At 39.3% G+C, this 26,199-nt stretch overlaps 2 protein-coding genes across 4 annotated transcripts in view; one reads left to right on the top strand and one right to left on the bottom strand.

The window, feature by feature from the left end:
• LOC119654380 (carboxypeptidase Q-like) overlaps window positions 1-26,199 on the bottom strand; it is a 66,326-nt gene that overhangs the window by 13,269 nt on the left and 26,858 nt on the right. The gene's annotated exons all lie outside the window — the stretch shown is intronic.
• LOC119654381 (probable serine/threonine-protein kinase DDB_G0288147) overlaps window positions 4,004-26,199 on the top strand; it is a 38,445-nt gene continuing 16,249 nt past the window's right edge. Inside the window, exon 1 of one of the 3 annotated variants that reach the window (XM_038059746.1) lies at window positions 4,004-4,216. The gene's annotated coding sequence lies outside the window, so the exon portion shown is untranslated. Of the gene's footprint in view, window positions 4,217-12,171; window positions 12,381-13,512; window positions 13,627-26,199 lie in introns of those variants that run through there. The other 2 variants (XM_038059743.1, XM_038059745.1) reach the window with 2 other exon arrangements.

A 26,199-nucleotide genomic window follows, 5' to 3' on the forward strand; every position in this document is an offset into this window, starting at 1 on the left:
GTGGTACAGACCATTTTCAATCCCTTGTTGAAGAATACTTTGTCATTGCCTTTCAACACGCCGCCAGTCCTCCACTCTCCTCTGGTTTAGTCAACTTTTTATTTGATAACAAATAACGGAGTATGAAGCTAATTTCTTTCCGGACATAAAATTTAGGCAGAGTACCGATTACAAATAAAGCTAGATATGTTTACTCTTCCGCCAGAATCGCCAGTTGTTTGATTCAGTAGTTATTCTTCTAGAACAAAGACGAACTTTCTTTTCGGAACACATTTGTACAATAATTTCAACTAAACTCAACTGCAACTAAACCCTCAAAATGCGTCGAAAGGAAAAGGGAAGTCTCCATTTTAATTCCCACCAAGGATACTTGAATTTTATAGCGAGTCCTCGTGTATATTATTTTTTGAATATTGGTCGGCAAATATACACAACATGTATTGATAACCTTAGGTTTCTTTCAACTGGCTAAAATGTTTTTCATTCTGTTACAACTTACTATATATTATACACCGGATCAGACCGGATCAATACTTCCATTGATTTTATCCACGGACTCCTCTTCCAGGACTTCGCACCCAAGTATTTTAAAAACGACGAAGACATCTTACGGTTTCTCCTAGAGCAGAGGCGAATTCATCAGACGCTGCCTCACCTCTGCCCTAGGAGGTATCCAATCCTAAGTTTAGCCGAAGCTAGATTTTGTTTAAGGATCGATTGATCCTAATTCCGCATCCACTTAATGTCGGACCAGACCAATTGCAGAGCAATCTGCTCTCAATTTTTCATTTGGGCGGCGGACCCCTATTTTTGGAATTAAAAAGTTTGTTTAAAAGTTGCACTCAGGAAAGGAATAAAGGAAACCCTGAAAAGATGCCACTATAAAATAAAAAATCAAGCTTCTTCTATTGATTTACATCCATTTCATACATAAAAGTATTATTTCTTGCATTAGCAGCCTTGTATTATCTAATATTCACTATATTTACCGATTATTTTCTGTGGAAAACCAGCAGAATAATGAACACACCGGAAATCCACTCTAAGATAACAAATGACAATTAGGCAAGAAATAACGCTGAAACGGAAGCATATTTATAAAACGTCTGCAAAGGCATTCTTCAAAACTTTCAATTACTGATTGTTAAAAAATACTTTTCAAAACATTTCAAAATATTTTTGTAGGAAGCGAAGCTACGGGTTTTCAATAATCGAGCAGGTCCTCAGAATCTCCTAAGAGATAAGGAATACACAAGATGCTAGGGGGTTGTTACTCAGTGATATTTTTAGAAGGGATAAAAGCCGTTGAGGTAGATCTGATCTTTAAAATAAAATTTTTTTTGAATTTGAGATACATGGTATTCTACAATGTGAAATACAACGTTTCCTGCCTCGTTGCTGTAACTTGGAGACAAGAATTTCCAAAGTAGCATCCTGAAACTGATTAAACATATCTACCAACTGACCGACAGACGCTCTAATATTTGCAGATATTACCGGCATTCCAAGCACACACTCCGGCGAGGAGTGGGTTCGGCTCGTCTGGGTCGACTTTGTCACTTCTCATACCGTAATGAAGGTCGCTTAGCCCCATAGTTTACGGAAAAAGGAAAAGGAATGAAGCTTCGAGTCCACCCTTAATTTCTGCTGAGTAGCGACAAGAATAGATACTAACCGCTTTACTTTTCTACTCAGTAGGCGTAATGTATCAGGAGCTATAGAATTTTCATATACAGAGGCCAGCATCCGTATTCGTACACCGTGAGTATTGAGGGAAAAAATTAAGTAATCATGAAAAAATAAAGAATTTTAAACATTATTTTTACATTGCGTAAATTTTATTTAAATACAATATCTAAATCCAATTAAATTTACAAAATAATATTCAAATTCAATTACTCAACAATAAAATAAAATCCAAAAATTAAGTATTCAGTTAAACTGTCGTATAACTAAACGACGCATTCGTATTCGTACGTTATGAATTTCGAGAAAAAACAACGAGAAAATTAAGCATTTAGTATTTAGTCGGGTAGCCTTTGTTTTTAATAACATGTTTTAATCGATTTGGCATCGACCTCACCAATTTTTCTGTAAATAGAGGGGATATTGCACTCCATTCTTTTCCGATTGCATCTTTCAAGTCTGCCGCGTTTTTTATATTATATTTTTTTAACCCTCTTTTAATTTCCGACCACAAATGTTCTATCGGATTAATGTCCAGTGATTGGGGGGGGTGTCTGTAATACTTTAGGGCAATTATAAAGTAACCATAAACGCGAATTGAGAGCCGTGTGTTTCGGATCGTTATCTTGATAAAAAATAAAGTTATCTTGTATTCGTAATTTTTCCGCGCTTGGGTTTAAATTACATTTTAAGATATTCACATATTTGGCAGCATCCATTATTCCATCAATGAAATGCAAATTGCCCGTTCCTGCTGCAGAAAAACACCCCCACACCATGACAGATCCTCCGCCATGCTTTACGGTGGGTATTAGGTTCTTCGGATGCAAGCTTGAATTCTTCTCTCGCCAAATTTTTCCAATTCCGTTCGAGGTGATGATATTAAATTTACTTTCGTCTGTAAATATTACCTGTTTCCAGAAGTCGTAATCCTTGTGAATATATCTTTTCGCGAAATCTAACCGTTTAATTCTATTTACTTTATTGATATACGGTTTCTTTCTTGGTACAGAGTTAAAGAGACCATACCTTTTAAGTGTCCTTCGGACGGTATCAACAGAAACTATTTTATTAAAATGTTGGTGGAGTCTTGCGGTTATCGTTGTAGCACATTCCTTAGGATTTTTTTTTATTTGCCTTAAAATAAAACGTTCGTCTCGCGGTGTCAACTTTTTTCGTCCTAAATTTCTCGGCTTATTTCCCAGCATATTCTCCGACTTGTACTTTTGAATTATATACTGAATCGTTGATTTAGCTCGACCAACGATATTACTTATCTCGCTTAACGATTTTCCCTGATTATGTAGGGATACAACGATTTCACGGGTCTCTATTGAAGTTTCCTTGCCTTTTCTGCCCATCCTGCACTTTTTATCACTCCGAACACTTGTTTCGAACTACAATGACGTTTTTGAGTGCTAGAAAAATTCTAGAACAGAAATCATTTCTAAGAATATACCCAAAAATTCAACAGCTGAAATATAACGGGACATTTTTTGCTCGTACGAATACGAATGCGTCGTCGAGTATCGATCATGATTTTTGTTAATTGCTGTTCTTTCGTCAAGTACAGTTTGTGGTGAATTTAGGAAAAAAAAAATTCACAGCATAAGTGATCTTCTGTATATAACTAAGACATAAATGAATTTAGGTGTGCATTTTCAGTTATAACTGTCGCGAAGAACAATTTTTATTTTATAGTGTCTCAAAAGAAATATTTCATACGAATACGATTGCTGCCGACTGTAGATATTTTAACAAACAAACATTTTTCCATAATTTCTAAAAACAGCTATATTTATACAAATATTTAACCAAAATATCGACAATAGTTGAGAGCTCCTTATATCTTTTTTATGTTAGAACCATTGAAAATCTTATCAGTCTTTAGGTAGCCGCTTACAATACGTAGTCGAACATTTTCACTTAGTTCGCATTTAGACCACATTGTCGACCTCTGCAATCATCGTACGATATCACCTACAGACATATGTACATACAGGAAACAGATCCAACCGTACTCGCAATAGTGCTAGCGCAGAACCCAGTTAAGTGTTATCGGATTCACTAACATTCATTTCACTCTGGCTGTCAACAAAGTTATACATATATGTATGTACATATGTAAACTTAAATATGCACATTATAATGGTTGGATAGTAGAGAACACAAAAGTTGTGGCTTCTTTTTTGTTTAATGTGGTGATTGACCAATTAACAAACTTACGTACATATGGTATATAAACTACATTCGAACATATACCGACCGACATACATAACTTCGGTCAGACAGAAGAAAACAATAAGAATGTACACATCCACATGGCTACAATGACGACTGTTAAATGGATTCACTCGTAACTGGGAATAATGTTTTTTAACTGACTTAAGTGATATATAGAGTTTCAGCTGTGGTGACCTTCGAAGCCAATTTAGAGACAGCAGCCCCAGCACAAATGGCAGTAGTGGCGATTAATTTTCATCAGTCATAAACGTTAGTGATTTCTGTATTGTTCGATATGAGCGTTTATGTAAGTATCTATCAATTAATTTGAATTAGTGTGCTAAATGCTCTAAATCAATGCGGTAGATGAACTGTAATGTGCATAGTGGTGATGATGGACTGACTGGGTTGGATTTTTATACTCTATCTCTGATAGTTTGATCTCCTGAAATGTTCCAAGCCAGCAAGCCTAAAGGTATCACGTTGCCATTGGCAGTTATCGTAATTATTCGAATTGACAGTACTAATCCCGCTATTCAACCCCCTTTTGTCACCTCCGAATACAACCACCACTTTTTTGGCTTGCACGGTCGCAAATTTTTAATTTTCGGTTGTAAATTAAATTTTATCTTCGCGTATCTCTAAAACAATGTTCTTCTTGGCATTTGAAATAGTCCTCATAGATGGAGTCGAAAAACGCAAGTATTTCAATGGACTTTAAATATGAGTCTCTCTTGTACTTTTCCAAGGGATGCTCCAAAATTAGTGCTAATGGAAAAAAAATTATAATCTTACCATAATAACGCCTGGTTATATAAGCTATTCAAATTTTGTAGGTAAAATGATCCTTTTAAGCGGGCGTTTTTGTTTAGCTATTTTCTTAGCCATTATCATGTTGATCATGTAGATCGCTGGATCCTAAACGCAATTCAGCATAAGTACACACATCGAGTTACGCTTGCATGCTTCGGGAATATATAATAGATAAGCTTGTTAGCAGTCCCGTTCTACAAAAGTCCTGGATGTCGTAGATCCGGTGCATCTGAATTCATAGCAAAATGGCCATAAAACACAAAAAGAAAAAATCGGAAACCGTGATAAATTTCAATGGTCAGATCCAGACCGAAAAACACGCCGAAAAGCCAATATGATATCCCCCTTACCTCCGATTTTATGAGGCACTAATTAGGGGTTCGATTTTTACTTGGTATCTCTTAGTCTACTTGTAATCGGAATACTCTTTGTGTTCCCCCAATCGGGTAAAGGCTGATGGTATCAGACGTTTATGAGTTATAATATAATGGCTCTGTGCTCAACAAGCAGTTTATTGGGTATTATACTATATTCTGCAAATTCTGATACACTTAACTGTTCGAAAGAGAATAAATAGAAAACCAAATTCATATTGCCAAAAATCTTAAACTTCTTTGAAAGGTTCCACCCAACTCCATTGCTGTATTGGTTGATCTAACCAAGCTACCATTTCTTCAATTTTAAGATAATTACTACTAGAAGGATACTGTTCCCTTTGATTTGGCTATGAATTCATTGCCACGAATCCAAATCTGATAAACTTTCTTTTCCTTCTGTCCATTTCAATTTCTTAAGGTGAGATATTTAAAACTGTGATTGAAGATGGGAGACAGGAACGCTTCCCCGTAAAGGGGGCCACAGCGCATATATAAATGGATAAAGCATCCAGATCGTTTAAATTGGAAAAATACTTTCAGAGCTGGAATGAAGGTTGTTACGTCTAAATTTTTTCGAATTCGAATTTGAAATTTTAAGGATATATTCTTGAAGCATCATACTATCGACTAAAAAATAAAGTCGGGAAACCGGAAGTTCGGCGCTTCAGTACGAAAGGTTTTGTTTCCTTCTTCTGTGAGTATATTTGGGTGCAGAACTTCCCATTTACGTACCCCATTATATATATGCATTTAGCATGTCAGACTACTCACTTCAGTGTGATATTGATATTTAGTTGCAGTAAATTTACACGGGAAAGTCAACTTTGAGCCATTGTAACTTTGTTAGTAATAGTGTGATTTTGATCAAACTTGGGGATAATAGCTTCCTATTATATTCTACTCATCATCATCAACGGCGCAACAACCGATATCCGGTCTAGGCCTGCCTTAATAAGGAACTCCAGACATCCCGGTTTTGCACCGAGGTCCACCAATTCGATATCCCTAAAAACACTCTGACGTCCTGGCCTACACCATCGCTCCATCTTAGGCAGGGTCTGCCTCGTCTTCTTTTTCTACCATCGATATTGCCCTTATAGACTTTCCGGGTGGGATCATCCTCATCCATATGGATTAAGGACCCGCCCACCGTAACCTATTGAGCCGGATTTTATCCACAACCGGACGATCATGGTATCACTCATAGATTTCGTCATTGTGTAGGCTACGGAATCGTCCATCCTCATGTAGGGGGCCATACTACTACAAACTTTTATACCTCTGGGATAAACTTAAGGGGGGTTTTTACTCAAATTCCCCAAAAATATGGTACCATACTATTATTATTAAATTTGAACACATATCGATATGGAGAGTATTTTGAGACCTTCATGATTTTTTTCAGATTTTTCGGTTGTTTATTTTCTGGGAATGGGTCCGTTAAAGAAATCATCACTTTATACCCCTCCAACTCCCCGCCTTTCTAACAAATGTCAAAACTAAGACCGGCTTCTCGAAAAGTACTAATCGAGACCTTTCATTTGATACCCAACATGACTATATTTGATGAAAAAAAATGTACACCTCCCTTTTGCATGTATGGGGACCCCCCCCCCCCCCCCTTCATCTCAACGTAGAAGGATATTACTCACTGCATATCTGGACGTTCACAGTTGCCATCTTCTCACCAAATTTCGTGTCGATCGGTATAGCCGTTTCTGACAAAAGTGCGTCTGACCGACAGACAAACAGACATTGAACCGGTTTTAATAAATTTTTTTTTGCAAATATAACCTTAAAACCTTTTGGAAGGCTCTAATTGTATATCTCCCTTTAAAAACAGCTGAAGATCCCGTTACCAATCCACAGTGCCCCGATTGACTCATATGTGCGAATGTCTACACCATAGCTAGACATTTTCTGCAAAGTAGATCGTGGCATCAAAAGTTGTAGGGACCGATGTATGCGCAAGCAACGATCATTATTGGTGAATTGTAAGCCCTAGAGTACTAAATTCGCACCATTTGATGATCCAAAGAGACTCGTGAAGTTAGGTAGTGAAGCTGGAATAGTATCCTCGAAATAAGGTTGTATTACAATTGATCTTCGAGTTAAAACTGCTGCGAACTTAACGCAGCTTGTGCGTTCCTTCTGCTGGTAGCCGGATGGTCACCGTCTGTGTATCCCCATATGCCTTTCTAAGGCTTATAATGAACGCCTCCTGCAAGCCGTGCAGCTTGAACTACACCGCTAAGGCAGTGTAAATTTCCACCTTAAAAGTGGTCTCATCTCAGTTCTTGTACTATATTGCGACCTCATGCTTTTGAGCACGCACGACAGCATTTTCTTCAATTACATTTTTGACTTGGCTTTGGCTTTGCTCTCTTGGGATCTTTTCAATTCCAGCATAACATCTCCCTTTTGGTTCCTCCGAATCCTGCTTACATTTCCCTCCAGGGTCAAGGTCAATTTTCACTTTTCTTAGTATATATACGTAGGACATACTACCCGTAGTTGAAATTATGATCGCTCAGGACGGATCCTCATTCTCTCTTTCTTCTTTTTTAGCTTTTTTAGTCCAACATTAGTCCGACCTTTTGAGACATCAGCTCCTTTGGTAGCGCTAGTGTTTTAAGCACTATTTCCCCGTTTTCCGTGGTTTTAGGCCCCTTTCTCAAAGCGAGTGAAACGGCTTTTTTTGTTTTTTTTGGGAACCTGCTGATTTCTTGTATGTTCGTCTTCCTTTTCTCGAATCCTCTTTTTCTTCTGCCCATCCACGAGTATACAACAATGTCCACTTTCGGGATTGCTCAAGTATCTTAGACGAAATTAAGGAGGATAAAGGTTGAGTTAGCCCAATACCATCGTCGAACAATAATTCGTCGAGTCTTCAAAAAAAAATGAAAGCATCCCTGAGCGCCAATAACAGCAGGACTTAAGGAAACCTTTCTCCTTTGATTTACGAAAAAAGGCATAATCCACTGCAAATCTAACATTGCTTCCCAATACTGGCCTTAGAAGATTGTTTACTTTCCGCACATCCCGGGCGTCATCCGAAAAAATTATTGGACTAAACTATGTACAGTCAGATTTTTTGATTACATATTACGAACGGCCTTCCACACTCTCAACTTTCTTTGGAGGACCGGAGTTTGGACACCACAACATTCCACATAGCAAGCTGAGATACACCTACAAATCAAGCAGCTAAATGTGTAGACGATCATTCTCATCAAATTGTCGTGAAAACTTTTGTGTTAAGGATGTACGTGTTATTTATGAGTCTTAAACGTGAATCCATTGATTATGTAAAGTAGTATACCAATTTGGAGTTGACTAACTTAGAGAAAAACGAAAGAATTAGCGGCTCCTTCAAGCAATGTATTTAAGAAAGAGCGGACATGTAAATCTTTCCATAAGAGTTCTTAGGAAATATTCTGTTTTCGTAGTTTCATTTGATATACAGTTTCACTCTGGGCTGATTTTATCCATATACATTTTTATTCTTATTCTTATATTACGCATAATTACTTTCTTCAGTATTTCTCTTAGTTTTATTTTATTTCCAAGTTGTCACAATCTCGGCACATGGCAGATTTTACTTAATACTAGCACTAAGTGCCAAACATTTAGACTCGGACGATCCTACCTACTTAAAAACCAAAGGGGTGCTGGTGGTAGTAGCCGGTGGTAGGTCAATGGGAGAATCCGTCGAGAACTCCCCGCAACATCGAGCACGTATGCAGAATGGTGTACTTCTGCATGGTTTGAACCAAACTAAGCGAAAGTCGCAGGACATCAAGGAAAGCCGTAATGGATTTAGGTGCAATACCTGTAGCTGACAATATTATGAGAACTACAACTACCCAAACCGAGGCGCCAAATTTCTTTGATTTTCCGAGCCAGTGGCTCATAGTTCACCTTCTTCTCCACATATTTCCGTTCTACTTGCCTGAAAAACAAAAAGGCTTTGATGCTGAGGCAGCGATGGATTCCACATAACATTCAGGACATATGCAAAATGATGTACTTCTGCTTGTTTGGAACTAGACAGTGCAAGGGTTTCAGAAGGCCGCGACGGATTTAGGTACAATACCTGTAGGTGACAATATTATGGGAACTACAATCATTCTCTCGAGATACTATAGAGAGAAATTTTTAAAATTTCAATAGCTAGGCTTATTTTCTTCAAGTATTTCCGTTAAATGTTGATGTTATGAGGAAAAGCGCCATCAATACTCTATGAGTAGTCACTTTCAATATATACCAGAAGTAAAATTATTAAGTACTGCTTCTGATTTATATCGGTGTACCAAGCAAGGCTTCAATGAATCCCCTTACATGCAGTGTTATGCCCCTTCGTGCATTATGCACACATTCTACGCTGGTCTATTCCCATTCTCTCTTTGATAGTAACCTATCATTAATGACTGGTGACAATCACGTCATCCTAGATGATGCACATGAATCCCTTATTATTATTGCTGGCTTCAACCTACTTGTAGAGTTCATATTCAATATGAATTATAAAATAATAAAGTTCAGATTTTTTTAATTTGAGAGCTCCACTCCCCTCCGTCTCTTAACTCCTGATCTGCTTATATTTAGGTAAAGAAAAGAAAGAAACCCCATAGACATTTCTGTTAGAGCAGAAAAATATATTGGATTTTCCCATCTTCGATAGTGCTATCTACGTTTGGAAGCTCTACCTATTTCGTTCTTCCCTTCATATCATTGCAAAGTCGATTATATTGAATTTAGGACACTTAATTTTGATAAAGGTGTAAGAAAGGCTGAAGCAGTAAGGAACCTGGCCCACCTTACGCAACTGACTAGCAGAGAGGCAAGTAAGAACTTCTGACGGATACTTCGGTAAAGCTGCAATTAGGGAGCACACATATATACTATATTCCCCACGTACTCGAGGGCGATCAGACCCGAGTCTGCAAGGGACTCATCTGAAGTGGCTCTACCACGAAGCCTCACCGGAGTTTATCTGGTACCATGGGAACCGGGATGGCCCTCTAAGAGCATATGCTCCAGGAGAATTGCTGGAGGATGTGTTCTCGGCCTGGTTATTTGCGGTTAGCCCCCTAATGGGAGTTTCATGGTCGTTGTGGTAATGCCTACATCGCGGGCAGAGCTCTTCGGAGCTCAAGCGTGAAGTTGCGCTGTACAACTCGGGTGCCGTTCCCCTTAGTTGCGGCAGAGGTGTTAGATAGGCCTTGCATCCACTGGTATGAATGCTGAGCCTGCACTCAGTATAAACCGTACCGCTATGGTAGCCATGGCGGGACTCTGATTGTGGTCACAAAATCAATCCGTGTCCGAAGAGGACCGTGGGATTATGCCTACGCGGCAGGTAATCACTTTAAACCCCCAGGGACTTTCATATACTATATACCGAATACCGGATTAGGAACCGAATTGTACAGAATAGGGAAATTCACACAAGGAAAATAACCACAGGCGAAGATTACTTTATCTGTCAGGAAAGTTAAACGATAATTTTGGTCTATGCTTCTACCGAAGAAGATAAATACAATTGAAACCATAATTTCCGTCGCTAGTAAGGATTTTTATATCGCAAGTAATAGTATTTCGGGAACAACTTGAGCCATTCTTCAGGGCAGGCATTCTTTCCAGTATTCAAACTAATTATATGGTACAAGTTATATACAAAAAGGAATTGCTTTGGTAATACGAGGAAGCAGTTGCTTTCTCTATCACCAAATTTCGGGAACTTCTATGGACTGCCCATGACCAAAGAATGGTTGACTCAGTAGTGCCTGTAATTCAAAGCGAAAATGAAAGTCTACCTGCATCCGTTTTTCAAGTTGCATAGAGAAAGTCGTTTAAAAAAATCGAGCCCATTTTATTTGTTTTTTTTTTCAAGGTGAATAGAACTGGGGCGATAGTTTTACTGGGTAGGACTGTACTACACCGACAAAAAAGCGAGAGTCCTTATTAGTATCCACTTCCCAATGAAGGATGGTTTACTTGTAAAGTATCTTTGATGGATAGAGAACATAAAGTGCCTACTGCACTATCGAGATGAAGGACACTCCAACTCAAAACGAGATACCTCCTGGTAGATTTGTTTTCGATAATTCATCGTCGTACGATATAAAGCCACATCTGCACTTATGCGTAGATGTATACCGTTGAACAATACTTAAAATTCATCAATGCATATCAAAGATATAAGCTTTTGGTGATTTTTCCAATAGTATTCGCTTCAACTTTTCTCACTAACTTTATTGTTTCATATTGTTTAAATATTAAGCGATTTTCCCGACTGTATGTGTCTGCGCAATTCCTCTTCAAAGTGGGTATAATTAGATACGCTAGTCAAGCGAATAATATTCGAAGAAAAAAAAACAAATCGAACCAATTCCGAACGTTTATTCTTCGAATCGCTGCTTGGTTACAGTATCGAAATCAGAGTGTACTAGCTACTTCCTAACGTTATTTTTAAGTTAGCTTTGTGCTATACACTCAATGCATGTTCTCCTACTAACAGAGTGTATGTAAACATCTTATCTGAAATGTAGAGCAAAAGATATACTCAACTACTAAAAATACAGTTACGATACATGCGTACATAGCTGTGGCGTACACTCTTACAGAACAGTATGGGATAGTTAAAGTTATAAAGTTATGGGCCAAATTAAAAATTGCTTTATCGAATCAAATTCACTAACTATCCAAACAGCGAAGATACTTCCATGATGAATAATGTCGTGAAGCAGAAGGAGGGCTGTCGTTCTAATTCAAATGAATCTGCTGAACGTTCAGTCGGTCCCAGTTGAATGCATGGTTTCTTCGGAGAATAGTAGAATATTGTGAAAATCAATCTATTTTAGGTTGCATTACAAATGAACGCAATGTATCTGTGTATCTGCAGGGCCATGCCAACCAGACGTTATAAATTTAACTTTCATCCACAATCCCCAGTGATTCTGTGACTGGCTACGAGTATGTGAACTAATTTTAGGTACGTATGAATGTTGTTGAGGATGCTGTTGGTGATGATTCGATTCTACAGATGATGATGATGACTACTGCTCTCAGTTCGGTTGAGATGGAAAGTAAAAATAACATTTAAGTACGAGGAGTATATGGATGGCTGTTTTTGATTACATTTACGGGCGTATGATGTCGAAGGAAAAATCATGAATATAGTTGGTGTTGTGCTACTATTCTAGTCGGATTGAAGTACGTACGGGCTCGAGTCTAGTGTTTGCAAAGTCCTGGCCTTGACCTGGTGGTGTTCTGAAGGTAAGTACCCGATGCACTCTATTGTCTTTCCTCACCGGAGGTATTGGCACCCCTCGGTGATGCAATGTCATTCTAGGTGTCGTGTATCCGTCCTCAACAGTAGTGCGTTATGTTTAGAACAATTCGATTCGTAACAAATCAGTTAGTGTAGAATTTGTGTATCGTCTCCATAGAGTCGCGTTCATCGGCCGGATAGCACTGCGGAGCTCGCAGATACTTACATTAGACGCGTAGAAGTAGAAAGTTGTGAACATGCTTCCCCGTATATCTGTTTTAGCGATTACAACGTGGGCTGCATGCGACACTAGTCATAATATTGGAGTACGCAGATAACGACGGTGAAGGAACATTCCCTCTGCGCTTGGCGTGATCTCGATATAACGCATGCAGTTGTCGTCCCCCTGTCTTTTTACATTCTTTCCCGGATGAACGTATCTCTGCAGATTCTATGGCGTTAATCCCGCCATGAATGTACATACTGTGCATCGATCAATGTTAACATCGTTTTAAAAATACCAAAATCTATTTTAAGACGGTTGTGAGTTTATCTCGCGATGACGAACCAACTATTACGATACTTGGTTACAATGTTAATGTTTCTGGCAGTAATCGTTGCAGGGGCATTTTTGGTTTTCGAGAGTTTGGTGCTAGCATCGTGTTTGAGGGGGTGGCAATTCTGTGACAAAATAAAGCAGGAGGGTAAAAACTACTTGAACGTTCAAGGGAATCACAATACTCTTGAGTATCTCAGGAACGGATATATTCTTATGCACAATTTGTGACTACATTCATCGCATATCCCATGCATACCACCATGCAAAATGAATAAGTCTATTTTCGAGGCATAAGACACATTTAAAAGAGACTGATTTCCTTCTTTGTACCTACACCCAGTCTAATGAAAAATCATTCGGCGCTGGTTATAAAGCAGATATGTACATATGCACATATATCCATGTGCCGGTATATATCTATCTTCTTCGACTATAGTTTAAAAACGAGCAAAGTTTGAGCACTATCCAATAACATACGAGCACAATGTATGGAGCACGAAAAACAGTAGAGCAGAGTTTAGGGTAGTCATTAATTTTTTTCTTGTTGAATTGCACAGTCGTCTTGTGAGCGTGGTGGGCAGCCGATTGTCAATTGTTGGAAAATTAGTAGTGTTTTTATTGTAATTGGGGTATTCAGAAGTTTTCAACAAATAACGGAACCCAGAATTTCGTCAAAGAGCTAACACCGCAAGGTAAGTTTTTTTGATTTTTCCTAACATAACTAAAAACGATCCCCTTTATCACTTTTCAATTATACGTGGAACAGAAGATACATATGAAAAGTGCTCAGATGCATATTTGTCGTGAAGATATTTCTAACCACTTTTACAAGTAAGTCTGTTCCTGCCGATCCACTCTACAAGGCAAAACACCGACCACTGCACTTTTCTTCCTATTAAATAAGTAGGCGTGCTACATATTCAGATGTCTCCACATCATCACCAACTTGCGTATTTTAACCTAATTTGCCAGACACCACAATCGTAATAATCTCATCAACTACAGTCCTTAAAGTCATTTTTTTTTATTCCAACTTTCTTACGTTTCCACCTTTCTTATGTATGCGGATGACTCAGTGATTAGAAGACTAGGCTGTCATACGGAAGATCGTGGTTCAAACCTCACTGTTCATAGGGCAGTGGGATTTGTATCGTGAGTACCTGAGTCAAATCAGGGTAATAATCACGGGCGAGCGCAACGCTGATCACATTTCCTCCTGCAGGGTCGGTTTTGCGCCGAGGTCCACCAACTCGATATCCCTAAAAGCTGCTTGACGTCACGCCACGGCTCCATCTCAGGCAGGGCCTGCCTCTTCTTTTTCTACCATAGATATTGCCCTTATAAACTTTCCGGGTGGGATCATCCTCATCCATACGGATTAAGTGACCCGCCCACCGTAACCTATTGAGCCGGATTTGATCCACAACTTGACGGTCATGGTATCGCTCATAGACTTCGTCGTGATGTAGGCTACGGAATCGTCCATCCTCATGCAGGGGGCCGAAAATTCTTCGGAGGATTTTTCTCTCGAATGCGGCCAAGAGTTCGCAAGTCTCCGAGGAATACATGGCAAGATCATTGTCTTGTACAGGAAGAGTTTTGACCCTATTGTGAGACGTTTCGAGCGGAACAGTTTTTGTAACCCGAAATAGGCTCTGTTGGCATCGTAGCTGCTATCGGTTGTGATTTTCGACCCTAGATAGGAGAAATTATCAACGGTCTGAAAGTTGTAGTCTCCTATCTTTATTATTCCTGTTTGACCAGTGCGGTTTGATGTTGTTGGTTGGTTAGTTTTTGGTGCTGACGTTGCCACCATATACTTTGTGTTGCCTTCATTGATGTGCAGCCCAAGATCTCGCGCCGCCTGTTCGATCTGATGAAGGCAGTTTGTACGTCTCGGATGGTTCTTCCCATGATCGATATCGTCAGTATAGACCAGTAGTTAGGTGGACCTAAAGAGGATCGTACCTCTTGCATTTAGCTCAGCATCACGAGTCACTTTCTCCAAGTCCAGGTTAAAGAGGACACATGATAGGGCATCCCCTTGTAGTAGACCGTTGTTGATGTCGAATGGTCTTGAGAGTAATCCTGCTGCTTTTGTCTGGCCCGCACACTGGTCAGGTTCAGCCTAGTCAGTCTTATCAATTTTGTCGGGATATCGAATTCTCTCATTACCGTGTACAGTTTTATCCTGGCTATGCACCTTGAGCACAAGTTGTTGAACCACTTGGTGTAATTGGTCGCCTCCATATTTAACCAATTCGGCTGTAATTCCATTGCACGGACTGTTTCTCCTATACTTGATGGTGGCTGTATTTGGCGGTTCGCTTCAGTTGGCGGGACCTCCAACTCGCCGATGTTCTGGTTGTTCAGTACCTCATCAAAGTACTCAACCCATTACTCCAATATGCCCATTCTATCGGAAATCAGATTTCCCTCTTTGTCTCGGCAGGATGAGCATCGAGGTGTATAAGGCTTCATCCTGCTGACTTGTTGGTAAAACTTCCGCGCCTGGTGCAGTTGCTCCCTTTACTTTTCTAGTTCACAGACTTGTTGGTTCTCCCAGGCTTCCCTTTTCCGTCTGTGAAGTCGCTTCTCCGCTCGACGGAGTTCGTGATAAGTCTCTGCGCGTGCCCGCGTTCTTTGAGAATGCAACATTACTCGGTATGCGACGTTCTTCCGTTCTGTTGCTAGCTTACATTCATCGTCAAACCAGCCGTTCCGACTCCTTTTGCGGCTGGGGCCAAGTATGTTTGTGGCCGTATCCATGATAACGTTCTTCAGGTGATTGTGAAGATCATTTGTTGATGCTTCATCTCCAGGACCTCTGCTGACTGCGGTTATTGCGGCATCCATTTCCCTCTTATAGGTGTCGCGGAGGACTGTGTTATGGATGGCTTCAATGTTCACTCTCACCTGATTGTCAGATGGGATTCTAGGTGGTATTGTTATTCGAGCGCGGAGTACCATGCCAACGAGATAGTGATCCGAGTCTATATTGGCCCCCCTATATGTTCTGACATTTATCAAGGCTGAGTGGTGGCGGCGTTCGATCAACACGTGGTCAATTTGGTTGAAAGCAGTCCCGTCTAGAGAGGCCCATGTATGTTTGTGGATCGCTTCCCGCGCAAACCAGGTGTTTTCAACAACCATTTCGTGTCACACTGCTAATTGAAGAATCCGCAGTCCGTTATCATTTGTATTTTGACGTAAGCTATGGGAGCCAACGTATCACCTGAATACAGGCTCTGTCCTTACTTGGCTCTTAAAGTCCCCAAGTATAATTTTGATATCATATCCAGGGCAAGCTTCGAGGGTTCGTTCTACTGCCTCGTAGAAGGTATCCTTTTCCGACTTTGCAGTCTTCTCTGCAGGGGTGTGAACGTTAATGAGGCTCATATTTCTAAATTTGCCTGGCAAACGCAGAGTGCATAGCCTTTCGTTTATATTTTCAAAGCCGATAACAACAGGTTTCACTTTTTGGCTGACTAAAAAACCTACTCCGAGCACATGATTTACTGGATGGCCACTATAATATATGGTGTAGCGACTCTTCTCCAGGAAACCGGTCCCTGTCCAACACATCTCCTGTAACGTTGGGACAGGGTATCGGTTAGCTGCTCAGAACCATTCGGTCTGCACAGGGAGCGCATGTTTCATGAGCAAATGCGCTTATCGTTATTCCTTTATCGTTGCCGGGTTTGTCGTTGTGTAATCCGTCCAGTCCGAGGCTCCTGTTGTGGCTTCGTAACTTCGGTTTTCCGTGTAGGGTTGCCAGCCCTACCCAACCCCAAACCTGGAGGACCAGTTGGTACAATTTGTCCCGTTTTTGAGCGCATTGGTAAACCATGGATACCCCTACTTTTGCTGTCAGAATTATGAGTGGCTTCGTTTTCATTTGCTTCTATTTCACGTTCTCCGAGCTAACTATGTATTGTATAATGGAGTTTTTTACTTCCCCGTGTTGCCTGTTTGTTTTTTGATTGAATATACATTACGCTGGTAATTGTTCATGGAGTATGTACAGGTTTGATCTTTTTAAACCAAAATTAGATTACATATGACCATTTTGGTTCCAAAAGTGCCTGGTAAAGCAGTATTTTGATTTCAAGGCCTAATTTTGAACCAATGAGTTACATATATTTTCTTGAATTGTCGTTCTGGTCACCAGCTTATGGGCTGGACCTTGCCAAATGTCTATTAGTAATATTACTCTGATTTTGACTCAAGCAAGCCTAACAAGAGGGGGTGGAAAGGGAGGTTCCCTCGGGTCCGGAGTATTTTGAGGGATTCGGAATAGAAATTTTAATATAAAAAATAATTTGCTCCCCAGACCGGTCTGTTTCTCACATCGGGTCCCATTTTCCGCATAATTTTCCCTTCAAGCCCGAATTTTCTCTCTTTGGCCCTGGACCCAAGTACCTATTTATAGCTGAATCCACTTTTATCCGATATCTAATTAGAATACAAAACGCTCTGCCACTATGAAGATGTAAACCGTAACGTCCCATTCTAACAGCTTAACGCTCTAACGACTAGGCCATCCAGACACAACCCAATAAGTTGTTAAATTGATGTATTACTGTTTATACCGCTGATGAAAATCGACGTCTTTGTAAACTATCTACCTTCAGAATGCTATAATGGTTGGATCCACGTGGGGCGTCAGCTTAAAGACTCCTGATTTGTTGGTTGCGGCCTAAGTGCGCAAGTATTGCATTTTTGATCTTTGACCTTGCCTTTTTACACTCCAACTTAACGATTTTCATATACTTTCACGAATTTAAAGCTATAGTTCGCATTAATTCATTAATATTAAAACTTTTTTCCACTTTGTTCTTTACTATTTTCTATGGACAAAGTATGAAACACAAAAGCCATTGTCTATTTGTACACTTTGTTGGAAGGATAATTGGCTTTCATACTTTCTTTGGTTGAACACATTTACTAGCTTATTAAGTTCAGTCAATTCGATTGATATAGAACATTTGCAAGTTATTCATTTATATGCCACGTCAAATGCTAAAATGGAACTCCCAAAATCAAAGCATTTTTATATGAAATTCCGTTGTTGTGTCAAGAATAAGTTATAAGAGGATTCTGATCGGAGGGAATTGATTTGGATCACCCTCAAATCAAAATGTTGAAGGCTGGTATCCGTGAGGTTGATTTCGGGTTTCGTTTAAATATAACCACTTACATATAACTCCCTTTCTGCTTTCCCCAGCATAGGATTATCAACAATAGATTTGTTATTTATTTTTGTTTAAGATGCATCCACGGTCGCTTCTACTCTAAACCAACTCATTTCCAGGTCTTTAACCAACAGGACTTTCCATTGAAAATCATTTGGGGCCAAAATACTCAACAGACTCGACTCAAAGAAAACTTAAGCTACTTTCAAAATTGCTCACATGCTTTAGTCATTGAAAATATAATGAATTTTTCTTTCTCCTTTTTCAACCGGAGCCAGAACCATTTTTAAAGAGGAGCTGGTGACAACGACTGCATGTGTTGCTTCTTTTCTATACAGGGTTTCCCAATCACGATGGTCGAAATTTTAATGATGGATAGTACCACGTGTTTGAGGAAAATTGGCCCATGGAATGGGTACTTTATCTATTACCGTTTCAGAGTTATAGACTTTTTCGTGAATAGTGTCAAAAAGCTTGACTTTCCCAACCAAACCAGAATTTTCCACTCCCCTAATCATTTAATCCCAGATTTGATACAATTTGCGGATACTATATGGACTTTCTTATAAATGGATATTTTTTCGATTTGAAAAGTCATCATTACTTTGAAGATATAACTGTTCAAACAATTTCAAGATCGATATTTCATCTAAATTTCAATATGCATTATTGTAACAGTACTTTAAAATTGTAGACCTGCAAAGTTGGCAAAAGTTGCCTTGCCAATTGGCATATAAAAATGATGGGCTTAATTATGAAAAATTTACGAATATTGTAAACATTGTGGCAGAAAATGTGGTTTAAGTAATAGATGCAGCATTCGTAGTGTCTTGTCTAGAAAACCAAAACAAGTTCAGATTATACCACCCGCAGGGGTCGTAGAAAACATTTCAAAAACGCTAGCTAAATCCATTTAGAATTACTCCAATAATCCGTCGATATCAAAGGTTTGCAGAGAATTAGGTTAGAGAAGTTCCCTATATGTATATGGTGGTCAACATCTCCTAAATGGAGCTTATTACATCTACAACGCCTACGCACATCGTTACCGCTTTGATGAAATCCACTTCAGCTCATCCCAGAACTTCGCCCCTACAGACTTCCTCTACTTTTATGTGTCATGTGATTCTTAGCGCGACTTACTCGTCGGGAGTGGGAAGGTGGATTCCATCGCATAGCATAGCCAAGCATAGCACGCCGAGGACAAGTGTTAACGTAGGCTTGGAGCTTTGGAGTGACAGCAGTAAACACTCTCAATACATTAGGTGACATCAAGCCGGTGTCACCGGCGGCAGGAACTAATATCAAGGTGGACTCTTTCCAAATCCAGAGCCATTTCGCCAAGGTTCATGACTCGGCGAGAGAGCAAACAGATGTTTTCAGCGAAATCCGGGCGTTTGAGAAACAGAGGCTCCTTGATCGCCCTGGGATACTGGAGAGAAGGGAAGCAAATTACGGGACAAGAGGATTGAAGTAGCATACAGTGTCATTAGGCTGCTAAAGACTGCATCTCAGCCTCCCGACAGAACCTTAGTTAACAAAGGAGGAAGCAGGGGGAGGGGGCGACAATTAAAACAAAATAGGTTTTCCGGCCAATAGTTAACATCTACGCCCGCTAGGGGACTAGACTGAAGTTGAGCCAAGAGAAGTGAAGAAAATGAAAGAATAGATGTGCATTTACCCTGAGCCGAATACGAAAAACCAGAAGAATAAAGAAAAAAATTTAATACAAACCACTTTAACCCCCGCAGATGGCAGATGAAACAGAAAAAAGTCAAAAGCCTTCAGATCTGAAGAATGGAAAGGAGACTAAGAATCGCCACTTCACAGGTCTGAAAAAAAAACTAGTAACACGAGTAAGTGCTGATTCATATAATGAACTGAAGTATGTTGCTAATTGTATTATACGCTTCCCGTGCAGCTCAGTATTCACCACTGTGGAATGCTATTGTAGCTAGTGCTAGTGTTACCAGAAAATCTACTGATACCATCCTTACGATGATATCCGTCTACATACTTTGCACACAAGAGGTAGAATTATTCTTCAGATGGCTTTTGCAATAGCATCCTTGATAGCATGTCAAACACCGCGTGACCGAAAGATGATCTCTTTTTGGTGTCACGAAGAGACGTCTACCCACATGATATGCTAATAAGGATAAATAGACGAATGCTGCGAAGCAGAATTCTACCACAGAAATGCAACGTTTCCCAGACGGAGATATCTGCACTTCTATTAACAGCAAAGAAATGATTGTGGCAAAATTCACGCGGTCTCACTCCATATAATCGCCCCCCTCCCTTTTGCTCTTAAACATCACTTGACAGAATGGGGTAATTTGAAGTCTTTTCTGCAAACGAAAATCTCTCTTCTCTCCAACGCGGCCAAGAGTCCGCAAATTTGTTTAGTAAGAATCCAAGTTTACGAGGAATATATAAGGACTGGCAAGAGCATAGTCTTATACCGTAAGAGCTTTGACCCTATGGTGAGACGTTTCGAGCGAAATAGTTTTTGTAAACTGAAATAGGCTCTATTGGCAGCCAACAACCGTGCGCAGATTTTATCGTCATAGCTGTTATCAGATGTGATTTTTGACTCTAGATAGGAGAAATTTTCAACGGTCTCAAAGTTGTAGTCTCCTATCTTTATTGTTTTCGTCTGACCAGTGCGATTCGGTGTTTTCGAGACAAGGATCCTTCGAAGGATTTTGGCCCCTATATGAGGATGGACGATTTTGTAGTCTACATAACGACGGTCGTGGATAAAATTCGGCTCAACAGCTTGCGGTGGAAGGGGCACTTAATCCGTGTAAATGAGGATGATTCAGCACGAAAAGTCTATAAGAGCAATATCTATGGTAGAAAAAGAAGACGAGGCAGACCCTGTCTGAGATGGAGCGATGGCGTAGGTCAGAATGCCAGACAGCTTTAAGGGGTATCGAATTGGTGGTCCTCGCGAACAGCAAAGCCCCTACCTAGGTGGTAGGCTTGACTATTTGAAGTTAATGCAAGCAAGAGATGGACGAAATCCTGTCTAAACCTTAGAAAAGATGCACCAAAAACGTCCTCTTTATTGAAGAATCAGTCTGCTCTCTGCCTTTAAGATACCTACACCCTTAGATCCGCAAAAGCTGATAGATGTTAGTGACTGTAGCTTTTTTTGTTGAAAAACAAATTAACTTAGGGACACCCAGTAAATGAAAGGATAACTTGCTTAGTATAAATAAGGAAGCTTCCATGCGTCGAAATGTTGGTGGCATTATAGAACACGAAAACGGAATTACATTAGAAGGATTACCTGTACTGATAACGTGATAAGCACATTTATCTATTTACACACATTTACACATTTACTTAAATTACTGAGAGGTATTACCGGCTGCAGGCATTACCTTCTCTCCTTACTTTGTCCAGCTCATAAAATCTTTATATAACTGGATCTATAACTGGATTCTCCGATTATTGACAAAATAAATTATTTAACTAGCTAATTAGCTTATATTTTTCATATCATAAATAATCCCATTCGTGTATGACTTTTTTATAATGCCTCTTTGGTAGAATAAAAATAGGCTTTTATTATTTCCCATTAAACCTTAAACAAATCGGGAAACCGGAAGCTTGACGCTTCAGGTATGAAAGATTTTGTGAGTTTCTTTTATAAAGACATTTGAGTGTGCATTTGCCCCATTAGTACGTCGCATGTAATATATGCATATATTATGTCAGAATATCCACTTTTGGGTGATATTGAATTTCAAAGTCTAGAATTTGCAAAGAAGCGACAACTTTGACCTATTATAACTTTGTTAATAATAGATTTTTACCAAACTTGGTAAGATGTTCTATGTCAAAGACTACGTTGCTGCAAAATTTTGTGGTGGCAGGATGAACTTAAGGGGGGTTTGCAGCCAATTACTAAAAATTATAGTAATGTCTTATATATTAAAATTAAAGTACTACTACTACTATTATTAACTTTATTTGAAGAGATATCGGTATGGAGGGTATTTCGGAGCCTAGGGACCTTATAGTGGCAGCCTCTTGATTTTTTCGGATTTTTGGATTGAGTAGTTTCTGAGAATACGTCCATTAAAGAAATTATTATTTTCAAACCTCCGCACTCCCCACCTTCTCAACAAATGACAAAATTAAGAAAATTTTCTATGTGAGGAGCATAACGCAGTTCTCCATTGGCATTGACTCGAGATATTTAAATCGTTCAGTTCTGTCAATAGCAGTAACCTGCCCAGAGCAGAGCGATTTAAATAACTCGGGTCAATGCTGTCAGCCAATGGAGAACTGCGTTATGAAACTGCTTCACGCATTAACACAACCTGAATGAAGTGGCATTCCACAACTGGTGTTCTTTGTGATCGACGTATCAGCAAACATCTCTAATCTAAAATTTATCGCAATGTCATCCGTCTACCGCTCTGTTGGCCGACTATAAAAGACAATGAACGGCGTCTTGCGGTAACGGAGATGAAGATCTTCCTTTGAACTAGTAGCGTCAACATCGAAAATGAGTATATCCGCGATCCATATGGGTTGAACCAATCGTGGAAAAACTGCTAGCGATGCGTTTTCGATGGTATGGTCACGTAATTCGCGCTAACGAGAATTCACTTGTCAATATTGATCTGAACATGGAATTTAATGATAAGCGACCAAAAGGCAGTGGCTTGATACGCTGGACGGAGATTCAAAAGCCTCGCGATTACATCCAGATCAGGCATTTGATAAAATAAAATGGCGAAACCGATCACGACGAACCGATCCCCCTTGTGAACGGGACAGAGACTAGAATTCATTGATAATAGTCACCCTCATACGCTTCACACTCTAAGTTTAATATTATTAGTAAATGCGAAGAATTTAACCTAGAACAGATACAAACAAGTCGGAATACCGGAAGCTCGCGCTTCGGGTATAAAGGTTTTGTGTTCATCTTATGTGAGAAACTTCAACGCACATTTTTCTGTCCGTATATAGCTACAAATCCAACATAATCCTTCATATTTTTCCAAACTACGAGACATACGTACATATTACAGCCATAGATATCACGCTCACCCTAAACAAACAAACTGCCTATTACCGAATACTGTACACATATATACACGTATATAAATTGATCGTACCCATATTTCCGATTAACTTCATATATCTACCTGAATTAGGCACTACCCGCAAAGTTCATTAGCACGCATCTATTATATACCTACATACACACATGTCTGGCTGACAAATAACTAAAAAACTAAAACAAAATAATTCTCTGCGACCCAATTCATAAGAACTCATTTCGTTGTGGTATTGACGAATTGATATGTGATGATGACGTCATGCAGGTTGTAGAGTGCACGAAATTCACAAAAAATTGTAAAGTTTCACCCCCTATAACTTTGTTAATAATAGTTGGATTTTCTTCAAACTTGACCAAACTGTGCATTATGTTCTTCGTTACACGCATGCCAAATTTTGTACTTCTGGGATGAACATAAGGGGGGGTGCCGGGTAAACTTCTAAAATGTGGAAATATACTATTATTAACTTTATTTGTGCAGATATCGGAACCGGATATATTTTGAGGCCTAGATTTCGTAGAGATGTACCACTGTGATTTTTTTCAGATTTTTCGGTTGGATAGGTTCTGAGAACGAGACCTGTTACACTTTTTGGGGGTCATATTTTGAACCCTCACTCCCCTACGTTTCATCTAATATCAAATATTGAACCAGGCTCGAAAAGTACTAATTGAGACCTTTCATTTGATACCCTACATGGCTACATTCTGTGAAAAAAAAATTTGCACCCTCCATTCACATGTATGGGGAGCCCCCCCTTAAACTTAACACAAGATGGCGCCACTTACTCCATGTAAAGGGATCACCAGATTACATACTCTCACCAATTTTCGTGACAATCGGTCTAGTCGTTTGCGAATAAATCGGGTGTGACAGACAGACAGACAGACAGACAGACAGACGGACAGACAGACACCGTCTCGATTCTAATAAGGTTTTGTTTCACACAAAACCTTAAAAAATGGCTGGGGAGAAGTAGATTCTTCATGAATGGAATTTTAATATTTAATTGGAATATCAATTATTCTCGTTAATTATGACATCAGCATCTTATTTGTATGGCTTAGAATGCGATAAATTCGCACGTAATGGATCAGTTTGCTCTGCTATAACTTTGATACTAATAGTTGGATTTCCATAAAACTTGTATGCACGAGACTGTCCTCTATGCCGGTGCAAAAATTTAGTACTCCTAGGATGAACTTAAGAAGTAGATTCTTCATAAATGCGACTCTAATATTTCATGCGAATGTCAATTACTCTCGTTAATTATGACGTCAGCATCTTATTTGCATGGCTTTAGAAGCAGTAAATTCGCTCGAAATTGCTAAGTTTGAACTGCTATAAGTTTGACGTTAATGGCCAGATTTCCATGAAATTTGGTATGTGTATGCGAAATGAATGAATTTAAGGGGGGTTTTCATTAAATTTCTAAAAGTTGATAATATATTAGTAAGTTTATTTGAGGAGATCTGGGAATGGCAATGATTCCAACTAACGGAGCTGACCCTAGATATGACGCAAGGAAGAAAGTGGAATCAGTAGAATAGACAGGTCATTCGAATCTGGTGAAGATTCTATTGTAATAGAAAGTGTTTAGCCTTACTGAAGTTGCAAATATTTTAAAACCATTAAATCGGATCATTCTTTTACTGATTAGGATATGGCAGTCATTCACACCAGAGTATGGGAAATAATTAAGCGATAACTGCCACCATAAGTGCCAACTAATTATCAACAACGAATAAAGTTAGATTACATATCTAAAAGCACATCAGATATAGTAAATCTGAGTTCATCAAAAATTGAAAAAAAGAATAATTTAGGAGGATCAGTTATAATGAGTTGTTTTTTAATTAACTGAACTTGAAAAATATGCTCTAAATGGCTGTAAATTATTCAGACTTTCATCTGCAATGATTAATGTGAAATTCCCATTCCACCAAAAAACATTCTAAATCTACACGTTTTCAAGTTAAGCAATTAGAGTAGACTCTAATCGCTCTTGCATTAATTTCACTTGAAAATCTTTCTTTGCTTTCTTTCCCTTATTATGCAGCAATTCATGTTATCCTCCGATGTATCCTTACCTTTTCCCAACATTTTTGCATTACCTTCTATTGAGTATAGAAGAAACATCCACTTACAGTCGATTTGTTGCATTTAATTTCTGTTCATATGTATCTAAAATTCCTCTCAGATTTATCCAAATATCTTCTATCATTGTCTCAAAAAGGTTCCGCACCACTATAAAATCTGCAAATAGGGTACCTCATCAGTACGCCTGTGTACCAGAGTGAGCATATGAACACAACATTTTCACTTACGAGGGTATAGATACTGGCTTTGCTTATTGTTCTCGACCATACTCTGTTCCTCCTCTAGTTCACTGGCTTCATCTACCAACGGCATCAATAGATGCTGAATTCGTTCAGATGCTGGGCCACTAGAAGCGTAGAATGGTGGTACATTATCCGGTTAAGGGTGTAGTGGTGTAAATCCAGTACTGTGTGTATTTAAAGATACGACTATTATTATTATTGTTTCAGGGGAGTTGCGTTCATCTTTCGGAGCACAGTGGAATCGTGTCGCTAACCCAGATTTTTTCTACTGCTCCAGAAGCGGAACAGCAGAATAGCGACGGAATGAACGGCGACGACCATGTTGCTGGTTTCGAGGGGTTCTTTTGGGCATAAATTGTAGTATTTTTAGATATTGAAGAAAACGACCGCAAGCCAGCTACTATCTCAAGAGCCGTATCGTAACCATATTGGCAGGAAATCGTCCACGTACCCCAAGAAGCATAGTGTACCGTAGTGTAGATACTTTTTCTGCTCATAGTTCGCTTCGTTCTCACCGCCGTCTACTATCTTACATATAACGATTGAGTACGGGAATTGGATTAAAAATAAACTCAAGGGGTGCTTTTGCTTTTTGGCTGACTGCGGCTGGCTCACCATGGTTTACTTTTAGAACATAC

This window comes from Hermetia illucens, chromosome 4, assembly GCF_905115235.1.
Source record: "Hermetia illucens chromosome 4, iHerIll2.2.curated.20191125, whole genome shotgun sequence".
Taxonomy (NCBI): domain Eukaryota; kingdom Metazoa; phylum Arthropoda; class Insecta; order Diptera; family Stratiomyidae; genus Hermetia; species Hermetia illucens.